Genomic DNA, 20,593 nt, shown 5'->3' with positions numbered 1-20,593 from the left:
TCACAGCAATTCATGTCTTCATACATGTACTTTAGATAAAAATGTCCATCACATTCCACCATCATTTCTAACCCCATACCACCTCCCTTCCCCCAACTCCTCTGCCCTATCCAGAGTTTGTCTATTCCTCCCATGCTTCTTCTCCCTACCCCACTATGAATCAGCCTCCTTATGTGAGAGAAAACATTCATCATTTAGTTTTGGGGGGATTGGCTAACTTCATTTAGCATTATCTTCTCCAATTCCATCCATTTACCTGCAAATACCATGATTTTATTCTGTTTTATTGCTGAATACTATTCCATTGTGTATACATGCCAAATTTTTTAATCCATTCAACTACTGAAGGGCATCTAGGTTGGTTCCACAGCTTAGCTATTGTGAATTGTACTGCTATAAACATTCATATGGCTGTGTCCCTGTAGTATGCTGTTTTTAAGGCATTTGAGTATAGACCAGAAGAGGGATAGCTGGTAGTTCCATTCCTAATTTTCCAAAAAATCTCCATACTGCTTTCCATATTGGCTGCACCAATTTGCAATCCCACCAGCAGTGTATGAGTGTACCTATTTCCACACATCATCGCCAACACTTATTGTTGTTTATCTTCATAATAGCTGCCTTTCTGACTGGGGTGAGATAAAATCTTAGAGTGGTTTTGATTTGCATTTCTCTAATAGCTAGCAATCATGCACAATGATCAAGTGGTATTCATCCCAGGGATGCAAGTTTGGTTCAAGATGCAGAAATCAATAAACGTAATTCATCACATAAGTAGACTTAAAGAATCATATGATCATCTCAATAGACGCAGGAAAAGCATTTGACAAAACACACCAACCCTTTATATTCAAAACACTAGAAAAATTAGGGATAACAGAAACATATCTCAGTGTCATAAAGGCTATCTATGCTAAGCCCCAGGCCAACATCATTCTAAATGGAGAAAAACTGAAGGCATTTCCTCTAAAAACTGGAACAAGACAGGGATGCCCACTTCCACCACTTCAATTTAACATAGTTCTTGAAACACTGACCAGAGCAATTAGACGAAAGAAATTAAAGGGATACACATAGGAAAAGAAGAACTCAAATTGGCACTATTTGATGATGATATGATTCTATACCTAGAAGACCCTAAAAGTTCCACCAGAAATCTTCTAGAACTAGTGAATGAATTCAACAAAGTAGCAGGATACAAAAATCAACAACCATAAATCCAAAGGCTTTATTGTATATCAGTGACAAATCCTCAGAAAGGAAAATAAGGAAAACTACCGCATTTACAATAGCCTCAAACAAATACTTGGGAATCAACTTAACAAAAGAGTTGAAAGATCTATATAATGAAAATTACAGAACCCTAAAGAAAAAAGTCAAAGACGACCTTAGAATATGGAAAGGTCTACCTTACTTTTGAATATGCAGAATTAATACTATCAAAATAACCATACTACCAAAGGCACTATACAGAATTAATGCAATTTCAATCAAAATCCCAATGATATTACTTATAGAAATAGAAAAAGCAATCATGAAATTCATCTGGAAAAATAAGAGACCCAGAATAGCTAAAGCAATCCTTAAAAGGAAGAGTGAAGCAGGTGGCATCACCACACTAGACTTTAAACTATACTACAAAGCAATAGTAACAAAAAACAGTATGGTATTGGCACCAAAACAGACTGGTAGACCAAGGGTACAGAATAGAGGACATAGTGACTAACCCACAATATTACAATTACTTTATATTAGACAAAGGTGTCCAAAACATGCATTTGAGAAAAGATAGTCTCTTCAACAAATGGTGCTGGGAAAACTGGAAATTCATATGAAAAAAATAAAATTAAACCCCTATCTCTCACCATGCATAAAACTCAACTCAAAATAGATCAAGGAGTTAGGAATACAACCAGAGATCCTGCATCTAATAGAAGAAAAAGTAGGCTCTAATCTCCATCATTAGGCCCCAATTTCCTTAATAAGACTCCTGTGGTACAAGAATTAAAAATGAAAAATCAATAAATGGGATGGACTCAAACTAAAAAGTTTCTTCTCAGCAAAAGAAACAATCTGTGAGGAGAATAGAGAGCCTACATCTTGAGAGCAAATCTTTACCCCTCACACATCAGATACAGTACTAATCTCTAGAGTATATAAAGAACTCAAAAAGCTAAACATCAAAACCACAAATAACCAAAACAATAAATGGGCCAAGGACCTGAACAGACACTTCTCAGAAGATGATATACAATCAATCAATAAATATATGAAAAAAATGTTCTAATTTTTATTTCTAATTTCTAATTCCATTGTTACTGGGGAATATACTTTCTATTGTTTCAATCTTTGATGATTTTTTATGGCCTAACACATAATTTATTCTAGAGAATATCCCAAGAATACTTAAGAAGAAATTTTTAATGTTGTTGGGTAGAATATCTTAAAGATATTTGATATGTTTAATTAAATTATACTGTCATAAAAGTCTATTAATTTCTTGTTGACCTTCTATTTTCTCTCCTGAATGTTGGGTTCTGTATTCTGCAACTATTGTTGTTAAATTGTCTACATTGTTCTTCGGTTCTGCTAGATTTTGCTTCATGGACCATACATGTTTGTGATCTATCTTATTGATGAATTGGCATTTTTATCACTTTAAAATACCTTTAACTATGAATGTATTAAATTTATTTCTCTTACTTGTTACTTATGTAACTGGTTTTGATACAGACACTCCAGCTCTCTATATTTGGGTTTCCATTTCAACAGAGTATTCTTTTACTTTTAACCTACTCATGTCCTTGAATAAATGTGTGTCTCTTAAATATAGAAGATAGCTGGAGCATGACTGTCTACTCATTCTGTCAGTCTTTCATTTTTTGATGAAACTGTGTCATCTGTTTACATTTACAGATGTAAATTACTGATGAAGTTAGATTATAGTTCCCATTTTGTTATTTGTTTCCAATGTTTTATATATTTTGTGTTCCTAATTCCCTCCATTACTGTGTTCTTTTGTGTTAAATGTATTTTTTTAGAATACTATTTTAATCTCCTTGTTGTTTTTTTCTATATTTTACAGTTTTTCTCTTAGTGATTGCTCTAGGTTTTAAAATTAACTTCTCAATTTATAACAGTTTAGTTCAAATTAATATCAACTTAATTTCAGTAGTTTACAAAAACTTTACTTTTCTGTAGTTCTATTGTTTCCTTACTCTGTGTTGTTATCATACTCATTACATCTTTATATACTATATTTCCATTCACAATTATTCATAATTATTGCTTTATAAAGTTGTCCTCTAAATCAAGATAAAAGAACTACAAACAAAAATTAAATTAATACTTGCTCTTATATTTATCAACACATTTATGTTTTGTAGTGGTCTTTACTTCTTCATGTGAAATTAAATTATGGTATAGTATTCTTTTATTTCAGCCTTAAGGACTCTTGAACATGTATTCAATGGCAGGTTTGTTGATGATAAATTCCCTCAGATTCAGTTAATGAAAAAATTTCTTATTCCTTTCTTCATGTTTGAAGGATAATTTTGCTGTATATACAGTCTCTTTAAAGAGGATTTTGGGTTTTTTGGCCTTAGAGTACATAGTCCCACTTTAAACATCTGCCTTCATTGTTCATAATAAGAAGTTAGCCCTCATAATTGAGGATAGCTTGTATTTGAGGAGTTACTTGTCTCTTATTTCAAGTTTCTGTTTTTGCCTTTGATTATACATGATGTTTCTCAATGTAGCTATCTTGAAATTTACCCTAACAGGAATTCATTTTTCATCAGATTTTGGAAGATGTTGAATTTTTTTACTTTTTTTCTTTTTTAAAAATTTGTTTTAATTAGTTACACATGAAAGTACAATGATCTTGACATGTCGTACATTTGAATCAGATGGGGTATAATTTCTCATTTTTCTGAGTGTACAGGTTGCAGAATTACATTGGTCATGCAGTCACATATATACCCACAGCAATAATAATGTCTATGAATTCTTTTACTTTTAACCTATTCATGTCCTTGAATAAATTACCTCAAACATTCTTTCCTCTTTTCTTAACACTAATTCTGAGACTCCTTTTATAGCTGTTGATTCTCTGAGCCTCTGTTCATTTTTTTTTTCATTCTCTTTTCCACCTGTTCCTTCAACTGAATAATTTCAATTGACCTATCTTCAAGTTCATGGATTCTTTTCTTTTTTCCTATGAAAATGTGCTGGTAAACCACTAGCAGATTTTTGATATAAAATTTCATAGTTTGTACTTAGACATTCTTTATAATTTTAATTCTTCACTGATATTTTCTATTTTGTGAGTGTTCTAATAATACTATTCTTCAAATATATTTACTTCTTCAAAGATATTTAAAATGACCAAATTAAGGTCTTTGGCTAGCAAATTCACATTTGAGCTTTTCGCAAACTCACATTTGAGCTTTACGAGTCACAATTTCCACAGAGTCTGAGGAAAATTGATTTCTTTGTTCCTCTAAAGGGACCACATTTTCTTATTTCTTTTCATAACTTTTTGTCAAAATGAAAATTTTAAATACTGTAATGTTTCAACTTTGTAAATCAATTTCTTCCTTTCCCCCAGGATTTTTGTTGATATTTTTCATGTGATTATTCCTGCTGCTATCTAATGACTTTTCTAAACTAAGTTTATAAAGTCAGTATTCTCTTGTTAGTTACCTTAATGGTCAAAAATTGATTAAGCATAAACTTTCTTAACTGTGTCTAATCAGTAAGTTCTCAGGTTTTGTCAAATAACTGTGTGTTTCTGTCAGGGGATACTGATATTAAGCCTGGCATTTTAAAACTCTGCCCTAGCCTTCACTTCCTGTTTGTGTTGAACCTCAACACAAGTCAAGCAGAGGTAAACATTTAGAGCTTCCTTGGGTCTTTCTGGAGTATTCATTTAGTCCTATACAAAGAGCACAGCACTATGCATATGAGGAATCATGTAGATTTCTAGTAACATGTCAAAGATTTTTAAATCTACTATATAGAAATCCAACAAACTTTTCCTTTAAACTTTTTTGGTCAGAATACTATGTGCCCCAACCATCATCATTGATGCAGGCAATTGCCACTAATTTGTTTTATCAAATATCCATGAGCAAAAGTTTGTAAGTGTGTACACCCTAGAAAAGCTTTGATTCTGATTGATTTTTTTTAACCAGGGATTGAACCCAGGATCATTTAATCACTGAGCCACATCCCCATTTTTTTATATATTTTATTTAGAGACAGGGTCTCAATAAGTTGCTTAGGGACTCACAAAGTTGCTAAGGCTAGCTTTGAACTTATAATTCTCCTGCCTTGATCTCCTGAGCTGCTCAGATGACAGATGTGCCTGGTTTGATTCTGATTTTTAAAATGAAGACATTCTTATTTTAAAAATGTGAGTGGGATTTTTAAGGGAAATGTCAGACAGATTAAATAATTATAGTTAATTGAAAACCAGCCTTTATAGATTTGACCCCACATATATTCTCCAGTAGCTGTTAGACTGGTGATTTTAATATTATCATAAGGCTGTTGGTTTTCAAGGCTACCAAGAGATGGGAAGAGGTGGATAGGGATGTGGTAAGTTAAGATATCTCAAAACTTGCTGGTATTACTGAAATAAAACCCCTTTTTTCAATAATTGCTCACAAGGTTATTACAAGGCTTTTGTTCTAAAAATGTTGATTTTTTTTCTATTTTTCCAGTGTTCTCCTTGCCTTTTTATGAAAGAAACAATTTTCAAAGGTGCTTATGCCATCATTTCCCGTGAAGTAATTCAGTGATAGAGAAGTTAAATGATAGCACTCTGTAGGACAAAATTTAATTGTAAGAAGTTTTTAGATATATTTTTCATGAAATTCTGTGGAGAACATATAGAAAAATTATGAGCTGAGTAAAAGCACAATTAATCATATTCAAAGTAAAATAATATAATGAATTATTTGAATAAACGGTTTAGAACTGTGGGAGGTTTTTAGTGGTTAGGTTTTTGCTCTGATATAACTTAGCAACTTCTGAATAATTTGGATAAATACCGAGATGATTTTTAAATCAAATATTCAAAATAATTTTACCTGAGAAATTTTATTTTTAAAATATTTTAATAGGCTGAAACACTGAACAAAATAGATATAACTCTTGTCGTATTTATTGTAACAATATAAAATTAACCAAATAGAAAATTATGTATTTCCTTTTGAAAAATTTAATTTCATTTGCATAGTAAGGGAAACAAATTTAATAGCAGTTTATAAAGGAGAGAGAAGAATTGAGAAAGAGAAAGAAGGAAGAAAAGAAAACTAATAGTTTTAGTTAATCACCAAAATGCTATGTCCTAATTATAGGGCAAGCTTATGGCTATAAGTCATACACAACTGCTCTCAGAAACATAACTAATTAAATCAAAAGCATTTAATGAGAACATGATATGTACAATATATTCAAAGACCATAGATACAAAGATTTATGGGAAAAAATTTATCCTCAATGAGATCATCACCTAAAGAGATAATCTACAACAAATTATAATAAAATGCAATCAGTGTTATGTCACAGATATAGTCCAAAGTGGTACAGGCAAAATCTAAATAAAGTCTAAATAATTCTGTTTGAAAGGAAAAATTTAATAAGTAAACATACTTTAACTGCCCCACAGGAATTTGAGAAGATACCAGAGACTAGAAATAATTTGGTATGTACTGAGCATTTACTAGGGGTTGGGTACCAGAGTTAAAACCAATAATAATATGTCTTGCCTTTGAATATATCAGTCTTGTGAGATTCTCTTCCCAATCCCCCTTGGAAGAAAGAACTCCCTAATCTCCTCCAAGTGAAAATTAACTGAAGAGTCTTAGTTAGTTATTAAGTGTAAAAGCTTCTCTGCAATGACTTCTCTCAATTTTACACTGGAAAAAGATAAAAGTTCCATTCACACTGTTCTATGGAAATATATTTCAGTGTTATTCAGTGAATTAGAGACAAGCAGAAAAGATTAGAGTCATATGCAACTACTCATAAAACCCTAATATGAGGCCAGCACAGTCATCAGACTTTTAATTAAAGCTCTGAAAGTATTACTACCTGTATAATGTGCTAGATTTCTCTGAACTTCTTATTACATAAGCATTTTTCATTAAATTGCTACAGCAATTCTGAGCACTGAACAAGATTTATAATATCACAGATTGGATGACAGATAATGGTAGAAGCTAAAGATAATAAATAATTATTGGTACCATCTGGACCCTTTGAAAAAAATATCCCTTTAAAGAGTGCATTTCAGAGTTCTACAAAAATAGAATTTGTGTAAAGAAAACAAAAATGTTAAATTTAAATTAGATGGGAGCAAAGATACTAATTAAGAATTCACAGGGGAAATATAGATCTAATTTAGAAGCAATTGACACAAAATTATTCATAAAACACGATGGTTTTTTAGATTAACATCCACAATGATGAGTTAAAATGCAATCTGTATTAATCTCTTCATGTCAAAAATAGTAAATGCCACCTCATATGAGTCATGGGGTCATTCTGACAGTTTTTTCATTTTTCAACTGAGAAATCTGGTTACTATTGATATTGATGCATGTTAAATTTAATGTAAAAATACAGTGTGCACAAAGCTATTTATTCTATTCAGGTCTTTCTACATCAATGGAAAGTAAGTTAATCAAATAAAAATTCTAGTGTATGGCTTTGTAAAGATATTAGATCTAATGATCAGTCTAAACCTATAACAGCTTTCTTTTTTTTTTCTTGGTGTGTGTTTCCTAAGGAAGAAAAGACATCTCAGAATAACTATACATATTTCTATCAGGGTTTCTCATAAATGTAATTCACAGGATTCTCAGAAAAAGAGTTTTAAGGGGGGTAGTTTATTCAAAGTGCACATAAATATATGTCACGTGCCTACAAAACACAACACACATATTTGTACTTCACATATGCACTATTTTATTGAACTCATAATAGCTCCTATTTATGCTATTCCACAATATTGTGGAACAGGTGAAAAGCCAGGCAAGTAGTTAAATAGAGTCACCAAAATGACAGAATCTAGAGCAGCTTGGAATCTGTAGAGATAAACAAATGTAGAACAATCAGAATGATTTATACTGTGTGAATAAAGATAAGGTTTGGAAGACTGTTTCTTTTTAGAGGTGTTTGTCATCCTTCCAATAATATGATCTCAAAGTGGGAAAACCATAAATAGCTGATATTACCATGCACACAAATTTGTTATCTCTCTCTCTCTCTCTCTCTCTCTCTCTCTCTCTCTCTCTCTCTTCTCTGAGAGTTTCATTGCAGTGACTTAAATAGAAGGCACCAATGGCCTGAAGAACAAGAACTACTTTCAGTTTCTATAATGAGAAAATGATGCCTTTGCTAGCCATTCAGCCAACTGTTGCTACATGCTTAAAGCCAACAACTTGCCCGTGTAACATACCAAAATAATTTTATAATTTTTATTTATTTTAATTAGTTATACACAATAGTAGAATGCATTTATGCACTTTGATATACATAGATGAGATGTAATTTCTCATTTTTCTGAGTGTATGTGTTGCAGAATCATATTGGTCATGCAGTCACATATATACATACAGTAACAATGACTGTTTCAGTCTACTATCTTTCCAATCCCCACAACCCCTCCCCTCCACTCACATCACTTCCCTCTACCTAATATAAGGTAACAATATTCTTCCTAGTACCCACCCCCACACCTTACTGTGAATTAGTATCTTCATTTTAGAGAAAACATTTGGCCTTTGGTTTTGTGGGATTGGCTTATTTCACTTAGCATGATATTCTTCAACTCCAACCATTTACTGGCAAATGCCATAATTTCACTCTTCTTTAAAGGTGACTAATATTCCATTGAGTATATATATACCATGTATTCTTTATCCACTCATCTATTAAGGGACACCTAGTTTGGTTCCATAGTTTAGCTATTGTGAATTGAGGTGCTATAAACTGATGTGGCTGTGTCACTATAGTATGCTGATTTTTAAGTCCTTTGGGTATAAACCAAGGAGTGGGATAGCTAGGTCAAATGGTGATTCCATTCCCAATTTTCTAAGGAATCTTCATACTGCTTTCCATAGTGGTTGCACCAATTTGCAGTCCCACCAGCAATGTATGAGTGTATATTTATACATATTTAATGCAATTCCTATTAAAATCTCAATGACATTCTTCATAGAAATAGAAAAATCAAAGATGAAATTTATTTGGAAAATAAGAGACCCAGAATAGCTAAAGCAATCCTTAGCAAGAAAAGTGAAGCAAGCGGTATCACAATACCAGAACTTAAACTATACTACAGAGATATAGTAATTAAAATGGCATGGTATTGGCACCAAAATAAACTTGTATACCAATGGTACAGAATAGAGGGCACAGAGACAAGCCCACATAAATATGGTTATGTCATACTAGACAAAGGTGCCACACTGGAGAAAAGATAGTCTATTCCACAAATGGTGCTGGCAAAACTGGAAATCCATATGCAGCAAAATGAAATTAAACCTCTATTTCTAACACTGCACAAAAATCAACTCAAAGTGGATCAAAGACTTAGGCATTAGAACAGAGACCTTGCACCTAATAAAAGAGACAACAGGCCCAAATCTTTACCATGTCAGCCTAGGATCTGACTTCCTTAACAAGACTCTTAAGATGCAAGAAGTAAAATCAAGAATTAATATATGGGATGGGTTCAAATTAAAAAGCTTTTTCTCAGCAAAAGAAACAATTAATAAAGTGAGGAGAGAGCCTACATGTTCAGAGAAAATCCTCACCACATGTGCCTCTGATAAAGCATTTATCCCTAGGATATATAAAGAACTCAAATACTTAACACCAAAAAAATAAATAACCCAATAAATAAATGGGCTAAGGAACTGAATAGACACTTCACAGAAGAAGAAGTACAAATGATCAACAAATATGTGAAAAAGTGTTCAACATCTCTAGTAATTAGAGAAATTAAATGGCAATCATCAAGACTACAGGCAACAACAAATGTTGTCGAGGATGTGGGGCAAAAGGTACACCAATATATTGTTTACTCAGTTCTTTTCAGACCATTGGACATGGACTGAAGTGATCTTTGTCACTAATGCATTCAGCTGACATCAGAAAGATCATGCCTTAGGCCAGAGTATCATTCCTTGGAGCTATTGTTGTCTAAGTGTGGTTGGTTCACAGCTCCTAACAGGTTACGACAATCACTTCCACAGAGTCAAATCTGTTTTCACAATGCCAACACATCATTGTTTTTTCTCCCATGCTAATATTTGTATTTATTGAGGAAAATAAAAGGCATATAAAACTTCTTACATCTTAATATCAATCACAACAATCACGTCTGCTAGAAGCATTGTATTCCTCATTTTCTTGTACTAATAATGTGAAGTTATTATTATTGCTATATACATATACTTTTTCAGTTCAACTTAAGAAAGACCTTTTGGAAACAGTGTAATTTAATTTTATTAAATTTTGATGGTGCATGCATATTATTTATTCTGTATATGAATGAAGAACCACTGCTGCATAACGAAATATATGTCTCCAGGGGAAAAAAAGGAAAGAAAATAAGCATTCATATAACAATATGAGTTGCAAGTTGACCTAAGTGACTTTTTCATGGAAAACCATTTTTATGTGCAAGTGAATATGGCACATTCACAAAGAAAGACTGTATTCTATTACTCAGCCATAAAGAAGAATGAAATTATGGTATGTGCCAGTAAATGAAAGTAACTGGAGACTATCATGCTAAGTGAAATAAGCCAATCCCTAAAACCAAAGGCCTAATGTTCTCTCTGATTATGTGGATGCTGACTCACAATAAACAGGGAAAGGGAGAAGGGGAGGTTCACTTGATTAGACAGGGCAGAGTTGGGGGAAAGGAGAGGGAAATGGAAAAAAGAGTAGAATAAATCAGATATAACTTTCCTATATTCATATATGAATACACAACCAGTGTAAACGTTATGGCTGATTCAAAAATTAGGTTAGGCTGGCCCCATTTTGTTCAGACATCTCACCCTGTGTGAAATTGGCTCCCCTTTCCTCAAGAGCCGACTCTCATAGAAGCTGACACCTCCACCCCCATCCACTTGCACCCTGACCACAGTGTCTTTAAACTATGCAGCTAATGCAAGTTTGCTTCCCGAGTAAGTACAAAAAGGCATAAATTCTGAGGAGAATGTAACTTGGTACTTTCCATTTTATGAAATGTGTCCTATGATTATGATTGCCTCTCCAGCCCTCCTTCTTTGTGTTTTCTTTTATTTTATTTTTAACTGATCTCCACCTGCATTCTGGGTCAGAAGCTGCAGAAGTGTCTGTTTTCTGCTCCCTCCACCCTGGTCAGAATAAATCCTTTTATCTTTTACTTCAAAAACACCCAGAGTTTTATTTAGGATTTTGCAATAATGCCTTAACATAACTCCACATTGTATACAACTACAAAATGAGAAGTTATATTGCAGGCATATATGATATGTCAAAATACATCATATTGTCATGTATAACTAAAAAAAAACTAAATTAAAAAGTACTGTACTTTGGCTATAAGATAATGCTAAGTGAAGTTAGCCAATCCTCCCCCCCAAAAAAAAATGCCAAATGTTTTCTCTGATATAAGGTGAATGACTCATATTGGGGTAGGGAGGGGGAGCATGGGAGGATTAGATGAACTCTAGATAGGGCAGAGGGGTGGGAGGGAAAGGGAGGAGGCAAGGGGTTAGCAAGGATGGTGGAATATAATGGACATCATTATCCAAATTGCATTTATGAATACACAAATTGGTATGAACATACTTTATATACAACCAGAGATATCAAAAAATGTGCTCTATATATGTAATAAGAATTGTAATGTATTTTGATGTCATTTATTTTTAAAAAATTCAATTAAAAAAGAAGACTCAGTAAAATTTAAAGTGTTAAAAATATATGGAAAACATTCTCTGACCCTCACAGAATTAGAGTGGAAATAAATAATTAAAAAATATCTAGAAAGCTTCAAGAATTTAACTATTAAACAGCACAATATTAAAGAGATGATTGGTTGCAGAAGTAATAAAGAAAATTAGAAAATTATATTTTCAATATTGAACAAACAACAGAATAAATGTGGTATATACTAGGAAAATGCTTAGAGGAAAATTTAGAGTTTTAGATGTGAAGTTTTAAGCTTATTCAGAAAATGTGAAAGGCTGAAATTTATTTTTCCTCATTATAAAAGTAGACAAAAGAACAAATCAAATAAGGTAGGTAGAAGAAAGAAAATAAAGAACAGAAATTGATAAAATAGAAAATGACAAATTCAGAAAAGAAACAAAAAAAAATTGTTCCCTTAGAAAGATTAATGCAATTGATACACATCCCTGGCAAGACTGATTTAAAAAGAAAGGGAATGGGGAATGGGGCACAGATACAAAATAAAAATTGAAATATTACTAAAAATAAAAAGAATATTAAAGAACTATTATGACTCATATTCTTCCAGAATGGAAACTAAAAAAAAAGATAGAAAAATTAAATTACCAAAATTGATACCAGAAGAAATAAAAGTCTGAATAACTTAACATATATTAAGGGAATTATATTTATAAAGGAAAAGCTTCATACAAAGAAAGATACATCAAGTCTAAGAAATTTTGTTATTTATTTCTACCAGCCATTCAGAGGGAAAATAGCACTCATTGTACAAATTCCATTCCAAAAAATAAATTACAAAAGATTTCTTCAATATAATACTATGGAACAATGAGTAAATCTAAAAGTACAGACTCCTGACAAAAGAAGATATCCAAATTGCTATATAAGAACATAAAAATATCTGTGCTGGGCAAAGTGGCACACATCTGTAATCCCAGCAACTTGGGAGGCTGAGGCAGGAGGATCACAAATTCAAAGAGAGCATCAGTAACTTAGCCAAGCCTAAGCAACGTAGCAAGACCCTGTTTCAAAATAAAAAATAAAAAGTGCTAGGGATGTGGCTCAAGAGGTAAGCCCCTCTAGTTTAAAAAAAAAATGAAAAGTCTTGAAATAGTCATCAGAAAAATGCAAATTAAATCATAGTGTGATGCCACTTCACACCCATTATCATACCTAAAATAAAAAAGACTCATAACACTAAATGTGGTTAAGAACAGTAAGTGGAGACTCATTCATTGTTAATAAAACTGTAAAATAATACAATCACTTTGACAAACTGTGTAGCATTTTTTTTGTAAAGCTGAATATGAATCCATTCTCTACATAGAGAATTTGTCATTAACCAAAAATTAAAAATCTCTCATATGTTCATCAGCAAGAATATGGAAAAAACAGATGGAATATTAAAAATATTTTAAATTTCTAAAAATACTGAGTAATTTCAAATCACTTATATTGATTAAAAACAAACACAAAGAATGGGTGCCATATAATTTCATTTATAGTTTAAGAGCAGGCAAAACTAATCTATGGTGACAGAAATCAGAAGAAGTCGGAATTTCTGGAATGATTTAAAGGGGAAGTGCCATTAAAGGTGAGTGTAAGATGCTGGTCTTATTTTCTCTCTTTTTCATTTCCCAGTCAACATGAGGTGAGAAACTTCACTCTAACACACTCTCCCCACCATGATATGTTGACTCACCACAGGCACAAAAGCATGGTGTACTCAACCATGGATTGGAACCTTCAAAATTGTGAGACAAAATAAACTTTTTTTCCTTTATAAATTGATTATCTCAAGTATTCTGTTACACTAACGGAAAGCTGACTAACATGGTGACGTTAATTCCATGAGATTCAGTACAATCATGAATTATAATTTGTTCTCAGTTTAAGTTCAATTTCTATGTTCAGAATTGCATAAATAATCATATCTATAATTCAATTCAAATATATGTAATATGCTGCAGAAATATATAAAATTTAAGAAGAGAATAATAGAGGGTTTTTTAAATTTAAACACAAATTGAATAGGATCTTATTATTTTGAAAGCTGACTTTATATCTAAGTGTGTCTTACTTGCCTTTTTTTCTATAGTGCTCTATTAACTGTATGCCTAGAATCTTAACAAGCATAAAATTTTGATGTAGAACAATTAAAGAAGAAAAAAGAGTGTTTTTGCTTTATTTTAAATTGGAAATTATTTCTAGGATGTCAGTAGTGCCCTTTCCAAATAAGTTTTTAATAAGAATTCTCCCTTAACACACTGGATAGTCTAATCACTAGGAAAGTTTGTCTTCAATTAAGCAGAGAAGAAAGAACACCCAAATGTTCGCAGCCCCTCAGTTCTGTTATATAACCTTCTGATTTCCTTCTTTATTTCTAAAATAAGCACTTTCTCCTGTATAGATATTCAAGATTTTCCTACTAATTCCATATAGAAACATAGTTTTAAAAATATTATCAATGTATTTGAGATATGCAATGCAAAATATAAATCATATACAAAAAATACCATCAACATAATTTTAACTAAAATACAAAAGGACAGTATATACATTCCTCAAGAGTATGTGTCTTATGATTCTCTACCCCATCACCCTGACACATTTCTTCTGAGCACTTATGGATTTTTTATTTATTTTCTAGTTCCCATAGTGGTACATTGTTCTATCTTCTAATTGTTTAAGCTGGCATACAGAAATGGAATTAACTTTAGGATATTGAACCTGTATATTGAATTTTTTTACAGAAAAATTCCTACATTTACTTATTAATTGTCATAGTTTACCTGTAATACAATAAATTGTGTATACATTTAACTATGAACATAATCATGGCGTCCGTGAATGCCATTGTATCTCTTCCTATCTCACTGTTATGAATTGACATTATAATTTGTGTTATTGCACTACCCTCCATTCCAGTCAAACGTAGAATAAAGTGTTGATGGACATTTTTGCATCATTCCTATTCTCAGAAAAAATATGTCATGATTTTTTCCTTCACCAAAATATCCTTCATTGTATTAGTTATAGAGAAGTCTATGATATCATAAGCATAATCAAGATAACTTTCTATAAGAATCAATTCCATTTCCATTTCAGAGGATTTGTCGCTGATATACAGGAATGCCTTTGATTTATGCGTGTTGATTTTATATCCTGCCACTTTGCTGAATTCATTTATTAGCTCTAATAGTTTCTTTGTAGACCCTTTTGGGTCTGGTAGGTATAGAATCATGTCATCTGCAAATAGTGATAATTTAAGTTCTTCTTTTCCTATTTTTATGCCTTTAATTTCTTTCATCTGTCTAATTGCTCTGGCCAGTGTTTCGAGAACTATGTTGAACAGAAGTGGAGAGAGAGGGCATCCCTGTCTTGTTCCAGATTTCAGAGGGAATGCCTTCAATTTTTCTCCATTCAACCTAACAAAAGAGGTGAAAGACTTATACAATGAAAACTACAGAACCCTAAAGAGAGAAATAGAAGAAGATCTTAGAAGATGGAAAAATATACCCTGTTCATGGATAGGCAGAACTAACATCATCAAAATGGCGATATTACCAAAAGTTCTCTATAGGTTTAATGCAATGCCAATCAAAATCCCAACGGCATTTCTTGTAGAAATAGAGAAAGCAATCATGAAATTCATATGGAAAAATAAACGACCCAGAATAGCAAAAACAATGCTAAGCAGGAAGTGTGAATCAGGCGGTATAGCGATACCAGACTTCAAACTATACTACAGAGCAATAGTAACAAAAACAGCATGGTACTGGTACCAAAACAGGCGGGTGGACCAATGGTACAGAATAGAGGACACAGAAACCAATCCACAAAACTACAACTATCTTATATTTGATAAAGGGGCTAAAAGCATGCAATGGAGGAAGGATAGCATCTTCAACAAATGGTGCTGGGAAAACTGGAAATCCATATGCAACAAAATGAAACTGAATCCCTTTCTCTCGCCATGCACAAAAGTTAATTCAAAATGGATCAAGGAGCTTGATATCAAATCAGAGACACACCGTCTGATAGAAGAAAAAGTTGGCTACGATCTACATTCGGTGGGGTCGGGCTCCAAATTCCTCAATAGGACACCCATAGCACAAAAGTTAATAACTAGAATCAACAAATGGGACTTACTCAAACTAAAAAGTTTTTTCTCAGCAAAAGAAACAATAAGAGAGGTAAATAGGGAGCCTACATCCTGGGAACAAATCTTTACTCCTCACACTTCAGATAGAGCCCTAATATCCAGAGTATACAAAGAACTCAAAACATTAGACAATAAGATAACAAACAACCCAATCAACAAATGGGCCAAGGACCTGAACAGACATTTCTCAGAGGAGGACATACAGTCAATCAACAAGTACATGAAAAAATGCTCACCATCTCTAGCAGTCAGAGAAATGCAAATCAAAACCACCCTAAGATACCATCTCACTCCAGTAAGATTGGCAGCTATTAGGAAGTCAAACAACAACAAGTGCTGGCGAGGATGCGGGGAAAAGGGTACACTTGTACATTGCTAGTGGGACTGCAAATTGGTGCAGCCAATTTGGAAAGCAGTATGGAGATTTCTTGGAAAGCTGGGAATGGAGCCACCATTTGACCCAGCTATTCCCCTTCTCGGTCTATTCCCTAAAGACCTAAAAAGAGCATGCTACAGGGACACTGCTACTTCGATGTTCATAGCAGCTCAATTCACAATAGCAAGACTGTGGAACCAACCTAGATGCCCTTCAATAGACGAATGGATAAAAAAAATGTGGCAGTTATACACAATGGAGTATTACTCTGCATTAAAAAATGACAAAATCATAGAATTTGCAGGGAAATGGATGGCATTAGAGCAGATTATGCTAAGTGAAGCTAGCCAATCCCTAAAAAAACAAATGCCAAATGTCTTCTTTGATATAAGGAGAGTAACTAAGAACAGAGTAGGGATGAAGAGCATGAGAAGAAGATTAACATTAAACAGGGATGAGAGGTGGGAGGGAAAGGGAGAGAGAAGGGAAATTGCATGGAAATGGAAGGAGACCCTCAGGGTTATACAAAAGTACATACAAGAGGAAGTGAGGGGAAAGGGAAAAATAATACAAGGGGGACAAATGAATGACAGTAGAGGGGGTAGAGAGAGAAGAGGGGAGGGGAGGGGAGGGGAGGGGGGATAGTAGAGGATATGAAAGGCAGCAGAACACAACAGACACTAGTATGGCAATATGTAAATCAATGGATGTGTAACTGATGTGATTCTGCAATCTGTATGTGGGGTAAAAATGGGAGTTCATAACCCACTTGAATCAAAATGTGAAATATGATATATCAAGAAACATGTAATGTTTTGAACAACCAACAATAAAAAATTAAAAAAAAATAACAATGATAATTTTAAAAAAAGAATGAATTCCAATAAGAATCATGCCCCTGCCCAGCTTGAACGGGCTGTGGAAGATTTGCCTAATTTATTCAAACATGAAATAAATTTCTGAAAAGTGTAAATCATCATCCTCTATATCTTTCATTATAATCCAATGTGCCTATAATGTCAATCCAATATCTATTCAGGTTTCTGGCTAAAAGTATCAAGAGAGATTGGCCTTGATTGTAAGCCCATCAGAGTATGGATAACCACTCATTTTTCTGCTAAAATGTAACTTAGCTCTTTTCCAGAGCTGTATATCAATAAATAAAGAGTTATCTGACATTTATAAAATGCCAAATACCACATACTGACAATAAAAAATTTATATGTGAAAAAGTCTATACTTTACTAAGGAAATAATAGGGGTAATACATAATATGCCCTTCCACAATAATATCCTCTTGAGAAAATAGTGATCGTTTCCCTAACTTTTATGCCCTACCACAACGAATGTCCTATCCGCTTTTATCTTTCTCATTACTGGATATAAATGAATGGAACCAGGTGATCAATGTACTTTTGTTCACTTCAGTAACCAGAGTAATTCATAATGGCCCCAAAAGACAATTATAACGACTTAATATATTCTTTCTTTACAATTTTTATTCAAAGCTATCACATGGAAATTTGGCCTATAATAGTCCATGAAAAAAAATAATTACTCTCTTCAGGACACTGTGTCAATTTACCATCCAAATATGGATTTTTATTAATGTTCATTATAATTTCACACAAGCATGAAGAACTAATATTTTGTGGGTATTTTCATGAAAGAGAAATTAAGAGACAGTATCCTATACAAAATGATCTAAGTGATACCTAAGTGAGAAAAAAAAATTTTTTCCCTAAAGCTGTGCACTTATTCTCTAGGTTTTGTTCTAAATCCTCATCCTAAAAAGCATAGTGACTCAAATGCTAATCATAATGATGACATTAAATGTCAAAGGAAAGTTACTGAATTAAGGATATACACATAAAAGTCTGTTTACAGCTTGTGCAAGATTATTTCATCAGGTGTGTACCAACCACCCAGCTGAGGTCTTGCCTAAGAGGAAAAGCTTACTTCATTACTTAACTTTATTTACTGATACAGTTCCTTTGAAAATGTCTCTCTCAAAATAACTTCCCAGGATTGAATATGTCAATAGACAGAGTCAACTTTTGGACAAAATCAAAATTTAAAAAAACATTGCAGAGGAACAAACATGTTCACTAGTAGGTTGGTTTTAAATACTATGCCTATTTTCTGAAAGAAAACGACTTCGTTAGTAAAATGCTTGCCAGCACAAGCCCAGTCAGCTAAGAGATGGAAGTAGACTAAAAGCTAATTTTTTTGAACTCCAGTTCAAAATTGATGCATTAAATCATTCAGCCTTTCTGAAAAGTGTAACTACTTGAAAACACAACAAAATTAGTTTACTGAAAAAATAAAATAAATCTGATATGTATATAGTCACTGAGTCAACCCCACCCAGTCCACTCCTGGTTTTTAGCCCATATAAGTCAGTGCCAATTTCAGAGACTTTTATATTTGCAGTAATAGTAGAAGACAACACAACTTTTGACTGCCTAATATGTCCCTGGCACACTGTCACACTGTCAAAACCCAAAGCCCTGTTTCAGGCACTATCTGTATTGCTGCTAATGGAGGCATACTGTCTTAAATTCTACTCACTACTAAATGATCAAATGCTAGTATACTTGGTACTCAACAATGACATCACCACTACTCTTGGCCCCAACCCCATCACCCATGCTTTGACTTCTCTTATAGATCCGTGGAAAGCAAAATTTGGATTTCGAACTCCTCTCAGTCAACATCTAGACAAAACTTTACAATTTCACCAAAAGGCAACTTGCTACGATAATGCTATCCTTATTAGTTAAAAATAAGATCTGAAATGTACATGTTATATGTATGAAAATAACTTTTTTATGTACATCAATACTTTGTTTTCACACATTTTTCATATGATATTTTAAAATTTTTTTCCAAGGATAAAAAATGGAAAAGTCAAACTTATGCTTTTGTAAAAGCAAACAAAGCAGGTGGCTAGCCCAAGTTGACCATCAGGCTTCAATTAAAAAGTCCTGCTCCAGCAAATGACTGGCGGTAATCAAGTGATGAATCAGAAAACAATTGAAAAAGCTATCCACAGAAGTCCATATGACATGATGGTAGCTTGAACCAATGTTTTATGCTAGAAGGATCCTGAGACAAGTATATGAAAGATATTTCAGAGAAAACTTGGTGACATATTAACTTTAAACATACTACATTCTGTGTGTGTGTGTTTTTGTGTGTGTGTGTGTTTGTATGTGTGTGTGTGTTGGTGAAGATGGTTGTTCATATTTAGAAAGAAGAAAAAACTCTTAGGGATTGAAATTTTTGATTTAAGGTTTTTTAAGTCCTTTTTTCAGATTGCCCATAGTATCTCTGAACTTGAAACTAGGATCATATTTCTTTTTCTTTTTATTTTTCTTTGTCATATGTTAAAGTTGAATTTATTAGATCCATAGAGGTTTCCAGAAAGTTAGCATACTTATAAGAGAAAAAATACAGTAAATACATAGAAATGATTTAAAGTGTTTGAGTTTTATAATATAAATTCATAAGGGAGATCAAACACTAATTTAAAGCCCCCATGAGCCCACCTTTTTCCACAGAAGAAATTATTAAGAACTAATTTGGTTTTTAAAATTCAATCTTTGATAACATGTTAAAGTTATAAACTTAAAAATCTAGGTCTTTCTTAAGTTTGGGCGTTCAATTTAGAGACACTATTACTCTCAATGAATATACCAAATGCTATAGCTCTCTTTCTTAATATAAACTATCAATGATTAGGATTATGTATAGGGAAAGTAGGTGGATTGAGGAAGGTCTCAGAGGATAAATATTATCTGACCTGGTCCTAAAGGTTTCAAGGTACTTGCCTGCCGGAGAAGGACAAGAAAGCTCCTTACAATTAGAAACATAAAATCTAAAAAATATGTGGAATTATAAACTAGGCCTTACTAGGGAATTTTCAAATATTCATACAAGGGGAAAAACTATAAAGGAATGAGATACGATTTGTTGATTGGGTTGTTTGTTCTCTTATTGTCTAATTTTTTGAGTTCTTTGTATACTCTGGATATTAGGGCTCTATCTGAAGTGTGAGGAGTAAA

This window comes from Marmota monax, unplaced genomic scaffold, assembly GCF_021218885.2.
Source record: "Marmota monax isolate L192 unplaced genomic scaffold, Marmota_monax_Labrador192_F-V1.1 WCK01_AAM20220418_F8-fsc00104, whole genome shotgun sequence".
Lineage (NCBI taxonomy): Eukaryota > Metazoa > Chordata > Mammalia > Rodentia > Sciuridae > Marmota > Marmota monax.
This window is presented reverse-complemented; position numbering follows the sequence as displayed.